The 25,180-nt window shown below is 38.0% G+C and overlaps 3 long non-coding RNA genes across 3 annotated transcripts in view; 2 read left to right on the top strand and 1 right to left on the bottom strand.

Annotated features, from left to right (window-relative positions):
- LOC145500501 (uncharacterized) overlaps positions 1 to 25,180 on the bottom strand; it is a 192,521-nt gene that overhangs the window by 111,782 nt on the left and 55,559 nt on the right. The gene's annotated exons all lie outside the window — the stretch shown is intronic.
- LOC145500511 (uncharacterized) overlaps positions 1 to 25,180 on the top strand; it is a 340,504-nt gene that overhangs the window by 103,732 nt on the left and 211,592 nt on the right. The gene's annotated exons all lie outside the window — the stretch shown is intronic.
- On the top strand, positions 7,701 to 9,127 carry LOC145500514 (uncharacterized). Its single transcript, XR_014051106.1, has 2 exons — positions 7,701 to 8,161; positions 8,194 to 9,127. It is a non-coding gene; the product is annotated as an uncharacterized LOC145500514 (long non-coding RNA).

Consider the following 25,180-nt stretch of genomic DNA (forward strand, 5'->3'; position numbering starts at 1 on the left):
TCCTTTCCAACATAGTGATTAACAACGAACACACCTAAAAACGCATCAAAACTATTTGCCAGTTAGATGGTGGCCCTGAATTTGCTGCACAGTACAACACGGCTGGACCACTGTTAAACAATGGCGTGTAATTTAAACAAATAGTTCAATATAAGTTTACTTTACTACTCAGTAATAAAAAACTCAGTGTGTACTCTTAAGCTCCATACTGATGCTACATATTGTTAACTTGTTTCTCTATCTATCTCAGAAACCTGAAGGGAAACAATATTCAGAATTTAACAGAAAATGTTTTCTCCGGTTTACCGCATTTATATGAGCTGTAAGTATACTGATCAATGTTTTAAATATTAATTGTTGAATTTAATTCACATAGTTCCAACTCCTACTCCTAAATTTTTCAAACTTTCCAAAGCTTTAGTAAGGTCTCGATGCCTGTTAGGTATATGGATCGACTTCTTAAATACTAAATAATAATAGGTCAATAAATAATAATAGGTCATACTAAATAATACTAAATAATACTAAATAATAATAATAGGTCAATTGCAATATCTTTAAATTCTAACTTGGCGCCAAGGCCTAGGCTTATTGAAACTAAGATCTGCAAAACCCCCGAGTTTTGGGGTTCAGGTGAGATCACTCGTTCTTTTAATTAATCAGTTGTTTCAGCGCTGGATAGTTTGTTGAATAACCATACTTAAAATATACAAAAAGTTTTTAAGTCAAAGTAAGATGTATTTTATACCCATTATAAAAAAAATAGAATTTGTTTTGGGCAATTTGTGACTGCGCCTAGTTACACAACCTTTAAATGCTGTGTGTTGTCTAATTTCAAATCGCGCGGGAGACTGACACTAACAAATTTTTGCGGACTTTTTAAAATTCTGGATTCAAAATGGCTTCCAAAACAAAAGTTGAAGAAAAGATCACTACATTACGAGCGAGATTACTCCAGCAAAGTTACCTTTCTGTGGCATAGAACAGTTGCTTTACTAGATATGAAAATTTTCACGCAGAACGAAGGAACAGCTACTGAAAGTTTTAGCCCCCTAGGGTGAATCGTCTTTTCAAAACTTTGAAAAGACCTAATGGGGGAGGGGTTGCATCTACCCCCTCCCTCCCGCCTTGTACGTCCGAAGGTTAAGGCATGCATGATATGAGCACAGTGATTAAATGCCAAATGGGAATGGCTAATGCGAACCTAGTTGTTGAGCTGCCTCTTTGGGACCGATCGGGGCAAACAACATGTTCACAGTATGGGCAAAAACCTTGTAAACACAACAAAGAATGTCACATATGCTTTTTGGTCAACATGCCAGTATAGAACACTCCCTCATTCTACCTATGTAATTCTCATTGTAAATTCCTAGAGTTGTCACATCAAAGTTTCTGCTCATGTCACTCTCCTCATTACATTTGAGTAGTGAGCGATTGTGTAGAAGTCACTTTGAGTGACAGAGATCCTCAATTCCTAATCCCTTGTCGGTCAAAACTGTGGTGTCTTTTTCCTTTATCATGTCAAGAAAACCACAGTCTGAAGTTAAATCACTATCAGTAACCGACCCTGGGTATGTATCAGTACACATGACCAAGCTACCATATGGTGTGATCCATATGCCAGTTTTGCCAGTGTCGTGGTTCTTTAAAGAACTAAATGTTGCACCGCTGATGTCATGATTCTCTTAGGAAGAGATCCAGTTTTCAGTCCAATCACCCAGAAGTACAGTATCCTAAAATCCCTCCAGGTAAAGGGCAGAGGTCTATTGCATCGAAAACGGTACAAAAAGAAAAAAAAAAAAGAAAAAGAAAAAGAAAAAACTGCCCAGGCACTAAAAATTCTGGACTGAGTAGAGTCACTTGTATTTGTCATAAATCCCATTATTCCTAGATGGAGGGTGTGTTGTATCTTTTTAGATAGCACATTAGTTCTGTCCTCTTTGTTCGCTTTCTTTGTCCATTTTCATAATTAGGATAGACAAATACAGGGCAGGACACACTCAAAAAGACAGTCAAGTCATTTAATGATAATCCAATCATGTACAGAAATTGTTGTGGATACAATTTCAAACAAGCATAGGAGAATGCAGACTTTTGGTTGCTTTGACCAAATTGTTTCAGTTGTTTGGCATAGGCTTCTTTCTCCGCTTTAAGTGAGCTCAATTCACCATGTAAACATTATATTTACCTGTTCTGTTTTCACTTTCAGTGTCTCTTTTAGATCCTCAATTTCCTCTCTTAACACTTTACAATCAGAGGGTTATCTTCCTTTTTATAAACCAGTCTCCTCCTTTTTACTCTCTCATCTGGCTGCCTTGTAAGAGCACGTTTGGTCGACTCCGGTTTTTGCACTTGATGTTGTTTCCTTGGTAATTTTCTTTTCAAGATAACTGTTACTACATGGCAAATCTGGAAGTTTATTTATATCCCTCCTTGTTGTATTAGTCCAGTGGGCAGAACAAACGAGATCTCGTTTGAAATGCACGCCTTTATTCAGAATTTTACTGTATGCGTGGCGTTTCTCTGAACAATTAGCGACTTCACTGAAACGGTAGGAAGTCAACTTACTATTTGCTCTCAACGAATTCGTACAAAGTGTTGCATCACAGTTTCAGTGCTCGACTCCACACGTGGTAAATTTTATAGTCGGCAGGTCTTCGATATCTGTTCTGCTTCCTGCTGCCTCGTGTTTCGTGCAAATGACATGGCCATTAAAATTAACTTCATGTTTTGCTTGGCCAAGAACATACAAATAAGCATAAACAACCTCTTTTCTTTCTGAGGCTAGTTTTGTTAACGTATAGTATTCACCACCGTTTTTCCAGGAACTCTTACAATATCTCCTTGAACACTACCACTGCCAAAAATGGAAACTCTTTACTTTCTGCGATGTACTTAATTCGTCTACCACAGCGGACGCCATTGTCATTCTGTCCGCACAAATCCGTTAGCGCCAGTCTCCCGGGCGACATGAAATTAGGCAATGTGTACGACGTATAAAACAGTCTTATTATACGTCTCAGATGTATAATGCGTCCAGGTAGTAAAACAGTCGAACTAAACGTGAATAAACTGTGTAAAGGACATGGCTCCGCACGTTTTTAGTGCAATTCGTCGCTGTTTGTACTTGTTTAGCTGAAGAGATGTTCGGGTTCTCGTAGATGGTCTGCAGAGTCAGGTAAAATATTATTTCACTCATACAATGTTTTGTTCTACATTTGCGAAGCAAATGTATCGCAATGGAGTTTGCTAAGCTTCCTTTCTGCACGGATCGGTAATTTTGTACGGTCCAGCCAGCACGGTCACTGTCACAAAAGGTCGATTCGTCAACACATGAGCTTTATGGACTATCATGCCTCTCGTACCTAACTAAAGCTAAGGCTAGTTGGACGTGTAACACCTTTTTCTAAGTAAATACGGCCATTTGCGATCTGCTTAATAACGATGTGCACCAAAATGCCTTATAAATCCAAGTGGAAATGAGCATGTATTAGTCACGAAGATGGTAACTATCAAGGCCACAATTAGTTGCTTCCATCTTAGAAATACCACTGGCATTGGCATGCGGGCTTCATTGATTTTCGAACGCCGCATCGAAATCGAGACAATAAACACAAATGCTGACGGTCCCTTGGATAAAGCCACAAATGATTCTCTTCTCTTCTAAAACGTGTGATCATCAAAAATTAAAGATCCTGTAACACATGCTAGGGTCGAATTGGTAATGATTATTTAACGTGCAAATCAATACATGAAAGATTTGACATTTGGACTGCGAAGAAAGATATGAAGAAATTAGTGAGTATCACAGTTATATACACAACTTACCCAGCTGTGAAATTAAAGTCTGAAAAAAAAAATTGGGTTTGAACTGGATTCGAACCAATGACCTCTGCAATACATCTACAGTTGGACATATACCGTTGCAGTGCGCAACTCAGCTATCAAGCCAACTGGGAGCTGGTAACATTGTAAGTTTGTAATATACCCGTAGATGGTGAAGAATGCAAATGAATATATGAAATATCATATATTTGAGCTGCGGAGAAAGTTCAGGTGTTAATTTTGCAGCTGCTTAACTTATGTATATAACTGCCATGGTCATTGATGTCTTCAGATCATTTAACGTGGACGCAAAACTCTAGAGTGATTATTTCTTACAAAGAAATCAACAAAAAATCAACCGAAAAGTTTTTATAATGGGTTTAAGAAGAATCATAAGATCCAACGCTCTTTATCATTTGTCAGTAAAGCCTATTACTATTTAAATGCCAGTGTCATGTTTTCTTAGGCTATTAGTCAGATGTCAGTTAAAAGTTTCGCCTGTTATGAATTCTCTTAGGCTTTAGGTCAAGCAATTTTCATTTTTGCTGGTTATGTCCAGCATAGGCTAATTGGACACATTTTTCTCCCAGACCTTAATCGTTCAGGCAACTTGTGTCTTTGTCGGTTGTTAAAACCGACGGGCTTGTTGAAGCCATCCTAGTAGATTAGTAAAATTTTTGTATATTTTGCTGGTTGGTGGCGGAGTAGTTTAGTTGGCAGTATTTCTACATTCGGTCAGTGGCTTCGTAAGGATCAATTTTGTAACAAATTGTTTCAAATTACTCGAACAATGAACTTTATCACCTACCCAAACAATGATCCGTGGAATAATGGGCAGTTTGGATAGTTTATAAAACTCACCGGAAATCTAATCGTGAATGAACTTCTCTCACAGGAAAGGATATGCGACTGGGCTGGGGAGGGGTGGGGGAGGGTAAAATTGTCGTCGTCGAGCCATCACAATTCGACACCTGTCGACTCAGAAGTCGAGTCTGCTAATGTTACGTTTTAAGTGCAACGCGTATGCAGAGAAAATAAAATTACGCATTATGCAAACAAATCACAAGAGCCAATGCAACGTATACTCGTTCTATTAAAGTGTGTGGAAAAGTGATACGTTTCATGCAATCAAGTGGCTCAAGAATATCGAAGCTGAAATTTTCGAAATTTTAAGAACGTTATTAGAATAAACCCGAGCTAAAGATATTGAAAACATAATTTTGTGTTGAAAATTTGTAATTAACCAAGCGTGAGGGCCGTACTGTGAGAATATCGGCCCGAGGTCTTGACGATGCGGACCGAGCGCAGCGAGATTCGTACCCTGAAACAAGACCGAGGGCCGATATCTTCCAAGTACGGTCCCGAGCAAGCATGATTAATACGATATTTATTTCACGACCGAAAATGTTCAAAGAAATGTGCCACGAACACGTACCAAAAAAAATCGCAAGCAAGAGGACATTTGTGATTGAAGTAAGCGAATCAGTCACGTGTGATGTTAAATAAATCAAAAGGGTAAGCTAGAGAGTTGGATGGAAAAGAAAAGGAATCTGTTATGTGAAAGCAAGGTCTTTCATAAACGTAAACCATAAAACTACCAGAAGATCGCAGTCGCGCGCCATCATTCGGGGCAATGCCCGGTCCAATACATAGAGGATGTTGGACTGCGAATAGAGCAAGCTGAATGGTTGATTTTGGTTATTTGCCCTTTGAACTAACTAGTAATAAAATCAAAAACATGTCTTAACTAAACCGAATAGATTCAGTCCTTTCTCTAAAAGGCAAATTGGCTAGCCAAAAAAAAAAAAAACGTCAAAAGCAACACTAGCCTTGCGTTCGTTGCTAAAACATTTCTGTACATTTACTCCGATGTGTCATATCATACTCAGTTACCTGCAGTTTTGCTCCAAAATTACCTATCGACATAAAAGGCATGATTGGACAGATACTTTGACGTTGTGTCAGCAAATTCCACTTTGTATCTAAGAATATATTCATGTATATATTTTTTTTTCTTTCTAAGAATTTTCACAAGAATATTTTCAGCACAAAATCGGCAGGAAAGTAAACATATTCAGCCTCGCCCTGAAAACAATATTTTTATATAAATAAAACTAAGCACGCAAAACACAAAAATGCCAGTAAACCTCTAAAATGTAAGCCAAATCAGGAAAGAGCCCATGCTATATGAATGTATAGCTGGTGCGTACAGAAGAAACCCATGCTATGCGCACGTCGTTCTACCAGCGTTTGCAGAAATTAAAAGTGATACGTTTTCAAGGAAATGCGTATGATAGCTGTCTGTAGCTGAAGACAAGAAAACTCGACGTGTATGCTTGTGTAGACCCTGTTCTGATCTTAAACATGGAATTCTAGAGTAAGCAAGGAGTTCTAAATTTGTGTTTTGAAACGACATAACATCATATCGGAATACTGAAAATAAGTTGGCTCTTCCGCAGCCCCGCACGTGCACCAATTATTTGAAGAAGAGTTTCTCTTACAGCGGAGCCAGGTTGTGGAACAGCATATCCGATGACGTTCGTGCAGCAACATCTTTACATGATTTTAAACTTGGCATGCGTCACCACAGTTTTGAAAGAATTTTTTTTTTTAATACGGCTTTCTTGCAAAGCATCTTTGAGTAGGTAGTTTAGGTTAGTTAGTTTAGTTAGGAATAATTATTTGATCTTTTACCATTGTATAATCTTTGCTGAAGGATGTACTGTGTACAAATAAAGTTATCAATACCATTAGGGAATATGTATATACTGACGATCCTCCCTCCCCCCTTCGCCCCCCCCCCCCCGCCTCTTTGTGCCGGGGGAGCCGACGCCGACTCGCTTGTGAATAATGCGGGCGCGGCTTGTGCTTTATGCGGTGACCCCTTAAGGACACCACTTAAAACAGAAATGAGAGCGGGTTTTCTTTTATTATTATTTTGAGGTCGTGACATCTGTCAGACCAGGGGTCAGAATAAATACAAAACAATGAAATCTCAGCTTGTTTGTTTGGATGCTAAAGTGATTTATACAGAGTCGCTTAAATTGTCAATTTAACCGTTAAAAAGAAACCCTTCAAAAGGTCTCTAAGCAGTTTCGTATGTGTACAGGTTCGTAAATACGAACGAATTGGAAAGGTATTATTTACGATGTAACTGAAAGGAGCGGAAAGCAGACTTCAAGTAGGAGAAATGAAAAGTACTTGTAACCTAAATTGTTTTTTCGAAATATCTTCGATTTTTTTCATCAGGTGAGGTTCCTATGCATGGCGCTATTGCCGTTTGTTTTTGCCTAAGTGATTTTGCACGCTGAGGCTTTGATAGTACTACGAGGAAAAAAAAAAACTCGTTTGAATTCTCCATTAAGATGTTATTTCAATACACTGATAACCCAGAAAGGGAGCTCAAACTCCGAAATGTACAGCTGTTGAGACGGTCAACGCGATTGTTTTCCGTGAACTGCTTAGTGGATAAGCGAAAGCTGAATAAAAATAGAAACACAGACAACAGACGAGGAATTGATTCTGTAGAAACACGTCAAAACTGGTTTGTGCTAACTGGCATTTTGCTTGTGAACGGCGATGAGCTGAATTTTAAAATTCTGCCAAAGTTTTCTTGTCGTCTTTACCTTGTTTTTCTCATCAGGCCTTTTGGCGCTTCCATAAATAAATAATTTAAGAAGAAAATATAGACGATGATTTTGCATTTTAGATTGCAACTTTTTCACTGCAAAACATTATCGGTCTAGATGTCGGTCTATATGAGAAAATCTAGACCGCTCTCTGATATCGATTTCAGCCAATCAAACTCGTTAATTTGGTAGTTCCCAGTCCTTGTGGGAGAGACCCATATGATAGTCTACGATTTTAGACGACAACCGTAAAATGATATTTTGTGTGGCCGTACGTTCACAGTGGAAAACAGTCAACCTAATGAGTTTACCACGCTTGTTAATGTAAAATCTAAAATAAAGTAACACAATATTTCCTAACGCGAAAGTACTAAGGGCTTGAGCTTGACAATTTATTAACAGACACCGTAGCTGCTTAAGCATCGCGGTGAATAAGTTAAGATTTCATTGCTTTGAATGGGACATTTGATTGGCTGGATTTGAAAATATTGGTATCTATTGTTTCAGTTCTGCCGCGTACCTGATTAGCTTTCATTGTCTCGTGGCCCCGGTTTCTGTAAAGACAAAAGATTTACCTTATTTTTTTCGATTTTAAAACCCTTGGCCGTTAGTTTTGGAAGTTAAAAAGGCGTGAGTATTTGCCACGCTAACTGCGTATTTGCTACGGTAGCAATTACTTACCAGGTAGCTATTTGCTATATTGGTAGGTATTTGATACGGTAGCAAATACGTATGGTAGGTATTTGCTACAGTCGCAAATACGGAAGGGTGGGTATTTGTTACCAAAAGTGGGTATTTGCTACCTAACAAATATGGAGGGTAAGTATTTTCAACCAAACATGCGTAATTGCCGAGGTATTTGCTGCTCAAAGTAGTTTAAGGTTAGGTGTGCTCTATTGCTCTACATTTGTTCGGAATAAAAATATGTAACTGTTATTTCCTCGTTGCTACACTTACATTAGGAAACTCCGTCTTTAATCGCTGGAAATAAACGGCTTTTTGAGGAGGAAAATGTGTTGGTTCTTTCGAAAGGGGAGAGAGGAAGTTAACTTATCTAGTTTCATACCTTTGCCCATTTTCTCCCTGTTATCGTATTTTATTGCGTAGCTTACTTCGTTGACAAGTGATCAGTCAAGAATGTGTCAAATTTACTGATGCTTTGAGGAAAAGGATAAAGCAATAAAGGGGTGAAATGGAAACTTCGGGTTTGTTGCCCTTATGGCCATTTAAGAAAACATTGATTTTAACCCACATACTGCTGCAGCCTCAATTCTGAATAACGAAGAATTTATTTGAACTTCCAGGGGCTTGAAACTAATTTGCAAAGACTTTGCCTTTCAGTTAGAGCAGTTCGGGAAAGATTACGACAAGCGCGTTGATCTACGTACTGGTTATCGTATTCTTAATCAGAAGAATAGGAGTCGTTTTGGCCTAACACGGACTTGAAATTGAGCTGCCAAGACAATGATTATGACCGGACCTACATAGGCTTGATTCTGAAACACGCAGAGGTTATTTTTAAGTTAAATGGCCTTGCAACTAAATTGCAGAGATCTTGCCATCGAGTTAGAGCGGCTCGGTAAAGATTACGACAAGCGCATTACTCTAGGTTACTGTATGAAAGAAGATTACGAGAAGATTACGAGAAGCGCGTTGGTCAAGGTTATTGTTTTCTTAGTCAGTAAAGTCAGGATGGGTCGTGTTTACTTTACACCGGCTTGATACTGAGCTATGGAGACATTGATTTTGACTTACATAGGCTCAATTCTGAATAACGCAGATGGTATTTTTGAGTTCAATGGGCTTGAAACTAAATTGCAAGGCCCTTGCCTTTCTATTAGAGCGGCTCAGTAAAGATTACAAGCGTGCTGGTGTAGGTAATTGCATTCTTAGTGAACAAAATAGAGGTTGTTTTGGAGTCAGACGGGCAGCTGCGGAGACATTCATTTAGACCTGAATAAGCTAGAATCTAAAACACGGAGACTGAGGTTATTTTCAAATTCAAGGGGGTTGAAACTAATTTGCAGAATAGTGAGAGCCACTCGGTAAAGATTACGACAAGCGCGTTATAGCTAGTCTAGGGGGTCGTTTTGACTTTAGCCGGGCTTGATACTGAACTGTGGAGACCCTGACTTTGAGATACATAATGTTGATTTTGAATAGCGCAGAGGTTATTTTTGAGTTCTAGGGGCTTGAAACTAAATTAAGACAAAGAAAGGATTGCCTGTAAAGGCTCGGTTTATATTACGACAAGCGCGTTGGTCTAGGTTATTGTATTCTTAATAAAGTAGAGGTCGTTTTGGACTTACACGGACTTGATATTGAGCCGCGGAGACATTGATTTTGACGAACATGGATGATTCTGAAACACGCAGAGGTTATTTTTAAGTTAAATGGCCTTGAAACTAAATTGCAGCGATCTTGCCATCGAGTTATAGCGGCTCGGTAAAGATTACGACAAGCGCATTAGTCTAGGTTACTGTATTGTTAGTCAGTAAAATAGAGGTCATTTTTACCTTGGTCGGGCATGATACTGAGCTGTGGAGAGAATGGTTTTGGCCTGCATAGGCTTGATTCGGGAACACGCAGAGGTTACTTTTAAGTTCAAGGGGCTTGAAACTAAATTGGAAAGACCATGTGTTTTAGTTGGAGCGGCTAGGTAAGGATTACGAGAAGCGCGTTGGTTTAGGTTTTTGTGAGTAGTCGGTATTTTTTTTACACAATATCTTGTAAACATGTAGTTTGCAATTAACACTTTGCTTCTTCTGAGTTTCACACATGATCATTGGTCAACTAGCATTGCGAATACAAAGCAATATTACAGCATTTTCCCGAACTTTAAGGTACCATGCACTTTATCAAATATCCCTTATCTTAAGAACCATGTATGTGGAAATTAGGGAACATTTCAAAAAAATGTTCGCCGTTCATCGTTGAGTTCTTGTTATGTTAATTATAAATGTAAATTATACTTATATTATTGCGTTCCGTTCATTTGTTAGCTTTGACATTTTTGTCGAAAAGAAAACTAGGGACGGTATAATAAACATTTAAGCGTTGGAGATAAGTATTCTTATCGGGAGATTTCATTTGATTGACATTAATCATTGGATGGTTTAATCGTTGAATTAATGATGGCGGTGTTACGCCGTAAAAATAAAACAACTAACGCAAAATGTAATAACGCGAGATGTAACAACTTTTGACCCATAATGTAATATTAGCTCGAATTGTAACAACTTTTGACACAAAATGTAACAATTTCTTTGACGCGAATTACAACAACTTTTTAACTCAAAATATGATAACCTCTTCAACACGAAATGTAACAACGCAAAATGTAACAACTCTGCTCTTAATGTATAAAGGACGAAATTCAGATAATGTATCATCGTTCTTCTCAAGCTTAGCAACCCCTGTCAGTCAAATTATACAAACCAACCTGTTATATGACCAGTTCAAAATTTTAAAAGAACGTGTTAATTATACCAGGTCCGTGTCTCTCCGTCCGTGCTCTACGGACAGACATGAACTTTATATCTGCTAACGCTAAACAAACAACAGCAAATACAAAACATGTACGAAGGCACGAATAATATACTACTACCTGACAGTCACAGTTGGAGGCGTCAGAAGTCACCCGACTTTAGAAAACTGCTTGTCCACTACCTTATCACAAAAAAGTGATCACTTACAGGAGCTGGTAGGTTAAGGGAAGTGATCGTCAGGAAAGAGTTGACTTTATTGGATAAAATCATTTGGTTTCGGAAGGTCAACGTTTTTACTCGACTTAAAATATTTTAGTGCATAGAATGTATAGAGCGGTAGAACAACTCTCTTACTCTTGTTAAATTGCTAATTCAATTTAATTTTTGAGTTTTGTTTAATGATGGGGAAAGCAAATTTATACTGTAAGTAAAAGCAAGGGAAAGTAAGTGGTAGAAGTTGTTTAAATAACCATTCTTCAGGTACCAGAGATAAAGCTTTCGAAACTCCTCCTGTGTGTATGTAGCGTTTAACAGTGGCAAGGAGGACACTACATTTCCGCCATATCCACCTAATCTGACAATCGCTTCTCCGTAACTTGTCGTCTCACAATTCTAAGAACTTGGGAATATAATGACCCTTCGCTCCTCTTGCCTGCTTTACCTCTATTACTATCGATAGCAACATGAACAGCGGTTTATTAATTTAGAATCCGAAAAAAAAAATACTTCATAAGGTTTAGACCATCAAAGGATAATATTGGCTAAAGCTATGCTAAGGGTTGTTGTAGCCAAGTTTAGCCACTCTTACACAGTGATTAGAGATGTCACGTAAGCTCTACTAGTAATAATATATCGAAAGAGTTGTTACATTTTGCGTTGTTACAATTCGTGTTAAACAAGTTGTCACATTTTGCGTTGAAAAGTTGTTGCAATTCGCGTCAAACAAATTGTTACATTTTGCGTCAAAAGTTATTACATTTCTCGTTAATGTTACATTTTGCGTTAGTTGTTACATTTTGCAGCGTAACATTCGTCACTAATTTTAGTTAAAAAGCGCTCTAGTACAACGTAGAGATGTTCTCTCGTTTAAGTGTCACTGTTTGAAATGGAGATCAGTGACTCCAGAAACATTAACCGTAGTTGAACAGTACAGAAAATATAAGGACAGCGGGTATTTTCAAACAGAATCAAGGGCTCGTTGAGCCTATGACTGTTTTTGAATCCGGCGAATCAGTGAATTATCTTCAACTTAGTACACACTCACATGCGTATTAAGGACCCAGAGTTGCCAGTGTTGCAGTTTGGTATTTGCCTGTTGTGATGGTTGGATATGCTCGGTGATATTAAAAGCTGATAAAGCTACTCTGCAAAGTAGCACTTAGAATTTTATTTCACGTTGTTTTGCACTTCTTAAGTGCATGCAGAGCTGACTGCTCATTGAATCTTGTGTTCCCTTAAATTAAAAACTTCACCGTCGTTATCCCCACATAATGCAGACTTATATGACTCAGTATTGTGATTATAAATTGTTAGTTCTGATCAAATCACTATGATCAACTTTCCCTCTTGTTTTCTTCGACCAACTGAAAAAGTCTAGTTTTGGAACGAAACAGTGGACGTTAAAGCCGGTTTCACTACAACATAAGCACAAGCATAAGCATAACAGTAACAGGGGCGTCCACAACACAAGCATTAGTGCAAGCACGTGGCAGTAAAGACGCACACAACACAAGCAAAAGAGTAAGCACAAGAAGAACAAACGTTCTTGTGCTTCTTGTGCTTGCGCTTATGCTTATGTCAAGTGAGAATTTGCTGCTGTGATCGCGCGCATTAGCATGAGCGAAAGTCCGCCTTCTTGTTTTACTGTATCGAGAAGGTATGGAACCGGAAAAAGGCAATTATCAAATCTGCGCATGCCAACGTGCTTATGCGTGTGTTGAGGGCGTTCTAACTTCCGTCATGCTTATTCTAATAGTTGCTCTTGTGCCGTGTAAAAAGTCCAAACTTCGACGGTCATCCTTAGTGCGTATTTCTTACGTAAGTGAGTATTTACTTCCTCCGGACTTATTTCTTTGAATTAAAAAGGTCCAGAATGTGCAATAACATGCCAGGGCAATTGAATCCTTTGCAAATTTTCCGAGGCGATGTATCTTAGCACAAAACCCTGAGAGATTAAAAAAAAAATGGATTTTTTCCACAAAAACCCTTCAAAACACACAAAAACAGAAAAATTAATTGTTTGTTTAATTTAATATAGACCAAGATGCCTGATTTGGAAAGAAGTATATTGCGCTTCTCATATTCTCAAGTTAGACTTTTTGTCCGTTTTTCGTATTTAAAATAAAACGTGCTATTTCTTCAGCGAAACATGAAAGTGGTATTTGCTACAGAAATGCGTATTTGCAACGAAATTACATTTTTTGAAATAAATTTGTTTCAACATACAAATTTGAGGTCAAACAAGATGGAGGCAATTCTTTATTCAAAGCGCCCACATTCTCTGCAGAAAAAACGTCGTAAAAAAAAAAAACAAGGGAAGGGTTTTAAAAGGCAAAAAAGGTCCGGCTACCTTCTAAAAAACCTGTTCAGATTAAGGTCGAGTTTACTTGTAAGCTAACAACAGGATATTATTCAAACTAAGCTTGGCAAAGGACCAAAAATATTTCAGATTGATGGGGGTTTAAAGGGAATTATCCTTATCTAATTGACCTTCGGATTTGGCCAAAAGCTGGATTTTATTTTAAAATTTAGGTCAGTGTATCAAAGAGTAGGTAATTGCTACGTAGGTGGTATAAGAAACGTGATAGAAATGTTTTATTCCTTAAAATTTGGTATCTTTCTACAACGGTCAAAGAATAAAGTGTTATTGTTAAGGACAATACCTATTAAATCGCTTTTTTATTTAATTTAAGGCATTAAAAACGTAAATAGAAAATAAGCAGCAAATACCTACTTATGTTTCTAAAGAGAGAGAGAGAGAGAGAGAGAGAGAGAGAGAGAGAGAGAGAGAGAGAGAGAAAAAAAAACCTTCTTCGCCGATTTTGATTAGTAAATTCAAAACAAAACTTTGTCCTCAGCCTTCGGCCTGTGGCCGTAGTCAATACCTCCAATCCGGCAAAGTTTTTCTCGATACGGACATTGTAAGGAGGTCAACCCAAGGGTAGAAAATTCATAACAGTGAGATTACTCTTTTAGTTTTATTACTTCCTTCGTCTATGAAATAGGGAAACAGTTCCTTTTTCCTATATCGTGTTGTAGACACGCGACTGAAACTGAGGGAGAAAGAGAAATTGTTACACTTGCATTGTGTAAGCAGTTCAAAATGCGATTAGGCAGTAAATATGCTGAAGGGCACGAGACTGAGGAAAATTACATGGAAACTGTTTTAATTGTACTCGCCAAAATAAATGATCAATTCATTTTCTACAGTCCTATGCTGGTGTATTCAGTCCTTGATAACTTTTATAACGTTTATAAGTTTTAAGCAAAGGGAACCAATTACCAGGTTGCCTGATCTAAAATATATATGAGAGCAATTTTGCGACATGCCTTTGTTCACGGAAATTGATGTTGAACATGATATTTTGACGTGCATTTTTCCATGGTAGCGTTTTGACAGGTTGTTCTACCCAAATTTGGGATCTATTTCATTTTTTCATTTGACCATTCCAATGGATCATTTACAGTGCTGAGACCATTTCGTAGTATACTAAGACAAGAATTGAAATTGAAGATGGCGGATATCGATCCAAGTCGCAGATCCCACATTATTTAAGTTTTGTCAAAACTTGACGTCAGTATTGATACTTGGTCACTACTAGCTAACAAGCTAACAAACAACCTTTGTTTTTCATTTCTTTTTCTTTACAAAGCATGCTATCTTCACCACAGTGCGCATGCTTGTGTCGACGAACACTGTATTCCCTCTCTCTTCCTTTGCCAAACACAAGCCACAGCTAAATAAGACTATAGGTTCCTTGTTAATGTGTACGTGTGTTTTAGTTATTACAAATTAGTATTTTCCGCAGGCTTTGACAAGGACTGTCATAATTAAAATTCGTCAAGAGAGATAAATGGTAGAGAAATTGATCTCCCTTATAGACCTTAGATGAATGGTGGGGGAGTTTATCTCCCCTACAGACCTTAGATGAATGGTAGGGGAGTTTATCTCCCTTGTAGACCTTAGATGAATGGTAGGGGAGTTTATCTCTCTTATAGACCTTAGATGAATGGTAGGGGGAGTTTATCTCCCTTATAGACCTTAGATGAATGGTGGGGGAGTTTATCTCCCTTGCAGACCTTAGATGAATGGTAGGGGAGTTTATCTCCCTTATAGACCTTAGATGAATGGTAGGGGAGTTTATCTCGCTTATAGGCCTTAGATGAATGGTAGGGGAGTTTATCTCCCTCATAGACCTTAGCTTCAAGGTAATCCCTCTCAAGTTATTTTTAAACATAGTACCCAGTTCTTCGCCGGATAATGTTACCACGGGTGTTGCTCGGATGTTTTCGTGGATGCTGTTAAACCTCTTGTCCTGTCCGCGTTTGCAAAATATGCGTCACAGAGTTGGCTATTCTCAGACCGCCCTGAGATTTCCGAACCGGAAGCGACGTTTAAAGTCATCTTACGAATAAGACCTTTATGGAAAATCAGCTCTTTTTATTTTCATCCTGTCTAATAAAAGTCGTGCTTTAACACGGTGTGAATGTAATTCATCAGCGAAGCTTTGAAAATACAAAAGGTTTCAATACAGCCAAGGAAGGAAAATGATGGAGGCTCATCTCCGGTCAGTTCATATTGCAATTGACCAAATGTGATTTGGTTCGCGATTACGAACTTCAGCGGTAAAATACTCTAACCGCAATTGTTTTAATTAGCTTTGGATAAACTACATGATATATTTTATATGATTGCAGGTATCTCGGCTCAAATAAAATTCAACATCTCCCCACAGGAGCATTTCCCAAACAACACCATTTGTACTTGTTGTAAGTATATTATAAGGGTGTTAATGCACGTCATGCATGAACGGGGAGTAGGATTGCTTTGATGGTTCTTGGTCCAAAACGTTTGTTTTTTACCATACATTTATTATAGGGTCTTTTTTACACAGAGGGCAAATCAACTGAATGGCTATTGGTCAAGGAGTATCGATTTCCTTCCCTCGTTTCATTTGTTGACAGACAAACTAACCTGCTTCTCATTGGCTTAGTGTGAGGTTTTTGCATTCAATTTACCTCTGGCAATGACAGGAATTTAAAAACTGTCAACCGTGCTCTGTGTGGCCCTTCGGAGTTTGAGGTCACTTTTAGGATATCTGTTTCATTACATAGGATTAGAAACTGAACGATAAATGCAAAGTAACAAGAGACTACTCAGCTTGAGACTAGAAAAATTAATTCACGTAGAGACAGAGCCGTTTGGTCGATATTTTACACACAGGCTGCTAAAATTCTTTGCTTCTTTCCCGGGGAAGGGGAAAAGTCTACCCCCTTCATTGGTCATAGACCATATCAAATGACTATTGAAGTTTTGCATTCTGTGCTCGAAACAACATTTAAGTGTTTATATCAGTAGTTTGCACGGTCGCGAAAGGAGACAGGCACTCGCTCACGAGCTAATGTTACGTGACCTCATATGTTAGTTCCTGTTCGGTGAAGTTGTCCACCAGCAATCGCTTAGTCGTTTGTTTTAGTAGAATTGTGATTATGCGTTACGTAACGGTTTTGAATATACTGTAGTTTGCAAGTTCAAGAGAGAAGAGATGTACACCCACGTGTACAGCTCACGTGAGCTCCTAAGTGCTTGATGTAGTTGTTGTTTAGTCAGTCCAGTCCTAACACCATGATCTTACATTGTTCGGGCAATTTACAAACGGTTAAATGCTTAAAGGAAAATAAAATTTTCGACCTTTGCATTATAAAAAAGGAACTTTGTTTATTTTGTTTATTTACTTATTTATTTATTTATATATATATATATATATATTTTTTTTTTTTCGCAGGGATTTGGCGTCAAATGAGATTCAATATCTACCTACAGGAGTATTTTCCAGCTTCTCGCGGCTTTATTACCTGTAGGTTGAAATGAAAAAAACTTTAACCTTGCTACACAAAACATTTAGAACCTAGCAGTCTCAGATTTTGATTTCTATTCCCTTTTGTCTGTGATTTTGATTTTTGTATTCTTTTTAAAGTGATTGCTTTTTAGTACTTAATGTTTAGTAGTTTAGTAGTTAAAGTTAACCCCCCCCCCCCCCCCCGACGTGCAAAGGTGGAAGGGATCAGTGGATGTATCTGAGATGTACTTTGTGATTTCGGAAGTTTCAGTAGGGTTAGGTTAAATCTGTCCTCTTTTTCGGCTAGATGAAAAATGTGGAGACGGGATACGGGATACGGGGTCCCGGGGTCTGTAGAAAACACGGGGAGTGGAAAACACGGAGCTGATGTTAAACACGGGGTCCCAGTGGAAAACGTGGGGTCTAAGTGGCAAACACGGGGTACATTTTTTTTTCCGCCAAAATATGAATTTTCCTCCCTAAGATGAGAAGTCGACATTTTGTTAGTTTAAATTGCAGTGAAAATCAATTCAGCATCTCGAGGTGAAACGCGTTTCACGATCAAAAAAGCAAATTAAACGTTTTTTGAGAAAGAAAACCATTCAAGAGCCAACGTGTCGTGCATTGGTTTTCTTTTGGGGCGTTTATTTCATTTTTTAGCGGCAACTTGCGTGTGGATAACATAGGGTCTAATAATAAAAGCACAAAGTGACATAACGCACCTCTGCACGGTATTCTGTAAAGAAAATATAAACTAAGGAAATTTAATTACATACATTCAATTATATTTGTTTGAAAAAAATTCAAAAAATAGTTGTTCGAACAGTGAGCGCTATAAATTTTTATGCCATGACAAATGTGTATATCAAGTTACCACAGTTGCCGTATTTGCTCGATTAAACGCCGGTTACCTTGTAAGTAGGTCCTCAAGAAATGGCTACAAAAATTACCATAGAATATAAGGAATGAACGTCGATCGAGCTTACCTAATTACAAATGTAGAAATAAAATATGCCTGGACAGGCCATGCCAAATTTGAAACAAAAGCTAGGGGAGTTTGAAGGGTTATTAATCGAGAAAATACAGTAACCTTCTTACAATGCCAGTTCCAAAATAAATTCTGGTGTTCTTTAAAATAGAACAGAAGTCGACACAGTACAGTAGTTGCTCGCATTAATTTCACCGCGAATAATCTCCACTCTATAGATATCGTTTTTGGTGTCGCAATATACATGAGTTTACAAAAACTAGATGCTTTGCAGCGTGTACCCAGGCAGTCGTTATACTGAGAAGCAATAGCTGTATTGCAATTGAGCTAAATGTTCTGCATTTAAAGTTGTACGAAATTCAATCGAATTTATGTGCTTAAGCTATTCTGCTTTTGATTGCATTTCTTGGAATCGATTAATAGCTTATTACTCGTTTGCAAGTCTTTAGGGTGTGAAATGAGTCAAGGTCTTTATATCAACCTTTAAACGTTTCAGTCTATTTTCCTTAGCCTTTGTCGTTGTTATTTGCGTTTCTCAAGCAAACGAGACATTTTGAATTTCATAGTTATGGCGATGCGTGACATAGACTTACGAACACGGTTGTCGAAATCATATACTTATCTCGTGAGTTTTAGCCCATTTAGAAGATAAAGTATTAGGAAAAGTGCTTATGTAAATGCCTGTTTGTTCAGTACAGATAATAAGTCGCCTAGATAGCCAAAGTAAGTTCCAGATGCATGTTTACAATATTTTCCGGCCGCAAATTTGTAGGCGTACCGCGGTTCCATACTGGTCTGTCTAAATTTGTGCAAAATATTTCGACGAATATCTAAGCTTGGGAAAACGTACAGACTTAAAAATTCGAGGAGTGTCATCTTTATTAATCTCCTATAAACATCACAATTTCTTGATTTTATCCACCAAATGGTTTTCGAATAAATTTTTTAATTGCGTCAGGATTGCGTGACAGTGCAAGCCAAGAATTGTTTTGCCGGGGTCAACATACATTAGTTTCTTTCAGCTTAAATGTACAATAATTCGCTGCATGAGTTTCACTCTTGTTAAGACACATAACTCTGTTACAAGCTAATAACGAGAGAATATCGTTTAGTTCGAGATTTTATCTTTATTTATACTTTACGAAGTTTCTCAGAGCGGTGTTACTTAGGTGTACTCGAACAGATGAATTCGTAAACAAATTCTCTAACCTTTCTGCTCTTGTTGCTCAGACTTTCTTGAGCTCTTGTTGGGATTCTGCTCGGTTCACGATCTAAAAATACGAAGACGCTTCTGAAGATGCTTTTTATTAAGTTGAAGAGTTGATAGCCCCGGTTGATGGCTCCTTTGGTATAACATGATTCATGATTCACTCAAAATGTTCGCTCGTAAATTGATCTCTCGTACAACTTGCAGCGACCCTTTCCGAAAACGCTTAACGTCCTTTAGTGTTGGTCTACCTGGAACGGTGTGCTGGTTTGTATGTGATTTCATCGCCCTAGAAATCATGGAATCCGTGCTAACTTTTCTCGACGACAACCTCTGTAACTTCCATGTGCTGTACGCATGCACAGGTGGCCCATGCGCTTTAGAGACCAGACGGCGATTTGTGACTGAACGTGGAAAAAAAAAAAAAAAACGGAGCCGAAATTTAAATCCAGGCCTCACTGCCTGGGTAAAAATGTAGCTCTAGTGAAGTCAAAATGTTATTCCCTTGCATCAACTACCGACTGGGACCTCACTAGCGATATACCACAGTCGTTTAATAAATGATCGGACTCCAATTACTTTTGTCGTATTTCATGTAGCTGTTGTGTATATTAGTCGCGCGCTTCAAACGCTCAGTTCTGCAGTCGGAAGTGAAGCTCTTAGCACTTGTATGGAGAGACTTCCTCATGGTTAAAGATACTAAGCAAAACAATCTTTATTATAACATTATACACAATACAATGCAATGTAATGCAATGCAAGTTTATTGTGTCATACGTTTATTCAGGTGTGACATTACATGACGACCTTTTTCAAAGCGTTTGAAAAATACCTGCCAGTTACTCAGTGATAAAAAAAAAAAAAAAAAATAGACGCCTTAAAAGAAAACCAAGGTAGGACACGTTGGCTCTTGGATGTCTTTTTTTCGCACGAAATGTTTCATTTTCGTTTTTTTATCGAGAAACGCGTTTCACGCCGAGATGCTGAATTGATTTTTATTGCAATTTAAACTAACAAAATTGCGAATTCGCATTTTAGGGAGGAAAGTTCATATTTTGGCGAAAGCAAATGGTACTCCGCGTTTTCCACTTAAACTCCATGTTTTCCACTCATGTGTTTTATACAGACTCCGGGACCCCGTACCCTGGCCCTGCATTTTTCATCTAGCCCTTTTTTTTTCCAGTTTGATAAAGCAACATTGCAGAATAAGCACCTTTTTACTGGATGAAGTTTTCATCGAGTTACGTTGTTTTCTAAGTTTGTGAGAAAATGAAGAAATCCAAGATTTCGGATCCAATAAAAACGATCCAGTGGACTTCAAGACACTTTGTTATGTTATATGACGTCACAGCTAAAAAAGACATAATAACCTTGATATGTCTTATTAAAACGAAACCCATGGCTGGGCTTCATCCCTGCCACCCAACTCTCTCCCTCCCTCCCGCCCCCCTCCCTCCCACCCCTTCCTTCCCCACGGTGGAGGTACGAGTTTGCTTGCAACTCTCGAGGATTAAACCTACTGACATACTTTTTACGTAACTTTTCTCAGGTTTCTGCACAGCAACCTTATAAGCACCATATCAAATGAAACATTTTCCAACCTTGAAAACCTTGAATATTTGTAAGTATGCAAATTCAAAACATTCAAAGCACCACCTCCATTATGGACACTGTAGGTAGAAGTTTCAGTCGCCCATCAGAGACACATTGCGTCTTGGACAGTGATATAATTTTGTGATCTCGATGAATAACTTAATGCAACTTTCTGTAGCCTCAAGTAATATTCACCGCCTAGCCTTCAAAACTAAATAAAAGCTTTAAAATCTATAGTGAAATCATTCTGTCATTCTGTGCTGTCCTAGCCCCTCTAAATTCGACAAGACCTTTATGCCTCAACAGTTTTTTTTTTTTCTATTTAATTGCTATAGCTACCAGCCCAGTTGATATATCATAACATGCTTTCTGTGTGGCAGTGATTACTACTCAAGTATCGCAAATATTTTTGTAAATCCCATACTGAGTGCTGCAATATAGCTGTGGAATCAATTTGAAATTGATAATGAAATGTCTGGATTTCAATTTTATTAGATTACTCAGTGAGAATCGTCTCCAGGAAATCCCTGATCAGGCATTCAAGACCCTGACAAATCTGAAGATACTGTACGTAAAAATTGAATCATGCTCAACTGAATTAACAAAATATACATTATAAATTGCGGAGACTTTGCATACTGTAGGTAATCGCTTGATTTTTAGTGTCTTCTGGAACAAAGAGAACAAGAAAAGTTATAGGAACATCTTCTGAAATATCCTGAAGATAAAATTTTGCATTATCTTTGGATTACCATCAACATTCTTTCACCGGCTGTTTTCGAGTGATTTTCGATAATTTTTCTTCTTTTTTTTTTCTCCTTGTTTTTTTCATACGGAGTACGATGAAGTTAGTTTAAATGATAACCTTGCTTACAATACTAACATTACCTACAGCAACAACATTGCTTACAATATTAACATCGTACGAGAGATTAAGTCAGGAAAAGAACGATAGCCTCAACGTTTTGGGGGCTGGGTAGTAAATATAAAATAGTGCGACTTATGTCAGTATTGCTAACCTAGTTAGAGTTACGGATGTAGATTGAAGGATCCATTTCTAAAAATTGTCTCGCTAAAAGATTAAAAGAAGTTTATTTGAAGGATAAACTTCTAAGTATCCGACTTCAGCACGGCGATATCCATGGGGATAGTTTCCTAGTAACAATCGAACGTTTTCTACACTGTAAGTTGCTGACCGAGTGTTAACCCCCTCGGCTTTTGGACCAAGCTTGGGCCAAAAATACAATAGAAAAATCGAGGATCCGTAAACTTGACAATATGGACCAAGAAGATAAGGTTAGTAACATATCTCTGTTGCGCGGAGTGCCGGAGTGCCGTCTGCCAAAAGCATCCTGACTAGTAAGCAAACTTAGTGAGTTATGGCAACAGAGAATGATATGGTATAGGTTATCGTCTCTTGGTTATGGACGTATTTTTCTTTCTTTCTTTTTTTTTTTTCCTGTCATTTTTGTTCAGGTTAGTCTGATTTGATTATAATTTCATAATTCTAAAATGTCATTTTTATGTATTTTCTAGATTGCTTTCAGATAACCCTATCAAGACTATTGGATCACAGGCCTTTGCCTGCGATCCACATCGAAAGATTTTGATGTAAGAAAGCCTACTAATTGTTATTATAGTTTAAAATTAAAGTTTCCGTTGACCTCATTGGCCAAAAATGATCACGTGGTACGGTCTTGTGAGAGCAGATCGATCAGGCGATGGAAAAGGCCATAAGCGTACTATTAGACGATTCTTCTCGCTCAGGGAAGTGGCTCAGGAAACACAGCTTTGTGCTACAACGTTTAGCATGAAGATAAAACACAAGTCACCCTCTTAAATTCTAAAGGAAAATTCATTATACGACGAGGGAATTCCTCGTTAGATTTCATGCGAAAAACCCGGCGATGTCGCAGGTGGAATTCATGAGTCAGGTTACGAATTTTCCTTGAATCGCATACCTTTCTTTTAAAGCCTCATCCCACAACATATTTTACATACATATCACACCAACTGGGGTTTAGTCGGACCCCGTAACAAAATGTGCTAAAAACAACACCGGAATATCACCTTTAAAATTTTTTTCTGTTTCAATTTGTTTTTATTGTTAATTTAACAAATAACATATCACGTTGGTGTATTAATAACCCAATTATTAACTTTTTCCCTCACAACATACACCTCAATAATTTCCTTTAAATCTCACTCAATAATAACTTTTAGAAAACTAATGTAAATTATACTTCCATTTGGTTATACAAATATTAACATAGCTCCTTGAAATTTAAGGAAAGTGTTTACTTGTCAATTGGACAAACATACTTAGGCAATTCAATTGTCCAGTAGTTCAAGTAGTACACTTGAATTTTCCTTGTGCTTCCCTGGGGGCATTTTAGACCCCAATAGGCAAATGAGCGTCAAGTTAACGTAGTCCTCTGCAATCTAGAAGTAACATTTGCATTTAAGTCACCTAACAGATGGAGACAAATTCTTAAAATCTCGAAAATTATGTTTAACCATGTGAGCTATTGTGAATGTTTATTATTACCTGGGATCTCTTTGGACCCCACTTGATAGGATGAGAGTTAAATTAAATGAACGAAAACCCTGTTTTATTTACGTCTGTGTAAATGTTGCAATATTCAACGCGCCTCACTTTCAAGAGTCGCAGTTGCAATTGTACGCTGAATGCCTCGCCTAGGTAACCAACAGCGTACGAGAATTCTCTGGGTTATGCGATCCTGATGTAAACGGATAATTAAATTATTAAGAAGACTAAAAGAAAGACATTAACGGTTTCTTGACGTTAGATTTCTTGAAATAATTGAAAAATGATGAGCGCGCACACACAGCTGCAATTTCAAATTCAATCCGAAGGATCTTTCTAATAGTGAGGTGGCTTAGGATGATTTTAAGACGTGATGTTTACAGAGTGGAAGAAAGTGAGAAATTTGGAAAAAGAATCTTGTTGGTGTAAGAAACAAATTTAGCCTGGGTGCCACGTGTGCCAATGATCCGGGGGGAGAAGGCAGAGATTTCAATTCTCGACAATCTTCATTGGCAAAAAAACGAGGCTGATGAATAAAACAATGGTTCTCAACTGTTTTGACCACTAAATTAAGCCAACATACATCAACAGCTTATAAATTACCTTGAATGACTGGGTGTCACGTGTGTCAATGATCCGGGAGGAGAAGGCATGGCATTTCAATTCTCGACGATCTTCATCGCATGAAAATAAGGCTACTAAATGAAACCATGGTTCTTAACAGTTTTGATCACCAAATTAAACCAAAAGACATCAACAGCTTATAAATTGAATCTTTGGTTCATTTAAATAGACTTTAGGTAATAGCGACTTCTGAAAATAGCGTATTCCTTAGCTTTTTTATTTACGTTCAATGATCTGACTTCAGAGCCTGCAGTTGAATTTGAACTCGTTTTTTTGTTAGTTTTCCCTAGGTTATTCACTAAACGAATGAGAAACTGAGGAGTTAGAAAAATATACAATTGCTGCCAGGTATGCAAAGGATACGAGCGTTGCCATGCACAGAAAAGTTTGCAAAAGGTGCCAAATAAGGGAATCCTGTAAAAGATCAGTTTTGGTTTGACTTCAAAAGTGTGATCTGTAAACAAGTTTTGCTGCTGTATCAGTAATTGTTTTAGCTCCCAAGAAGCTCCAAGAGAGTTTTTTCTCCACGGTCTTGGTGAATGCATAGAGTTTTTTTGAATGAAGGAAGTCCTCTACAGGTGAAAAGCGCCCGGCCGCTTTCCATTTCTGGAACATAATTCTCTGGTTGGAAGTCCTCATATACCCATATTTTCATCAGATCTCTTCGTGAATTATATTTTCATTCTATGGTAAAACACTTGAAACCTTTATTCCATGGTACTCCTTGGACCAAACCGATTATGCATGATGGCTTCCACTGTGCAAATCAGGGGCATGATGAACAGTCAAAGAAGACAAGCAGAATTACTGGATTGTTAAGAAGACAGAGAAGACATTTTCCTGTATAGCAAATGAGCAGGCACATGGGCAAAATAATGCCATCGTCAAGGGTTCTAGTGGTGCACTGGGCTAAATCGCACGCCCAACGGTTTTTAAAGACGGATGGTTTCTGGCGCAGGGTTTTTGTTTGTTTGTTTGTTTGTTTGTTCAAGCACAGTACCTCGCTGAAAATGACCCCATGCTGACAAGTCGTTAAAACACCATTAAAGTGGCATTTCTGCACAGAAGATATTCCAGATGCAGGTGCTTAAAATGGCAGACACGTGATGAAAACATTAGGAATCTTTTATTGAGGGGACAACGTAGAAGAGCTTGTGAACATTGGAAATGGAGATTGTGCATCAGGTGTTGTAACCGCGCATTGAAGTCCATCTAGAGT

The sequence above is a fragment of the Orbicella franksi genome, chromosome 10 (assembly GCF_964199315.1).
Source record: "Orbicella franksi chromosome 10, jaOrbFran1.1, whole genome shotgun sequence".
Lineage (NCBI taxonomy): Eukaryota > Metazoa > Cnidaria > Anthozoa > Scleractinia > Merulinidae > Orbicella > Orbicella franksi.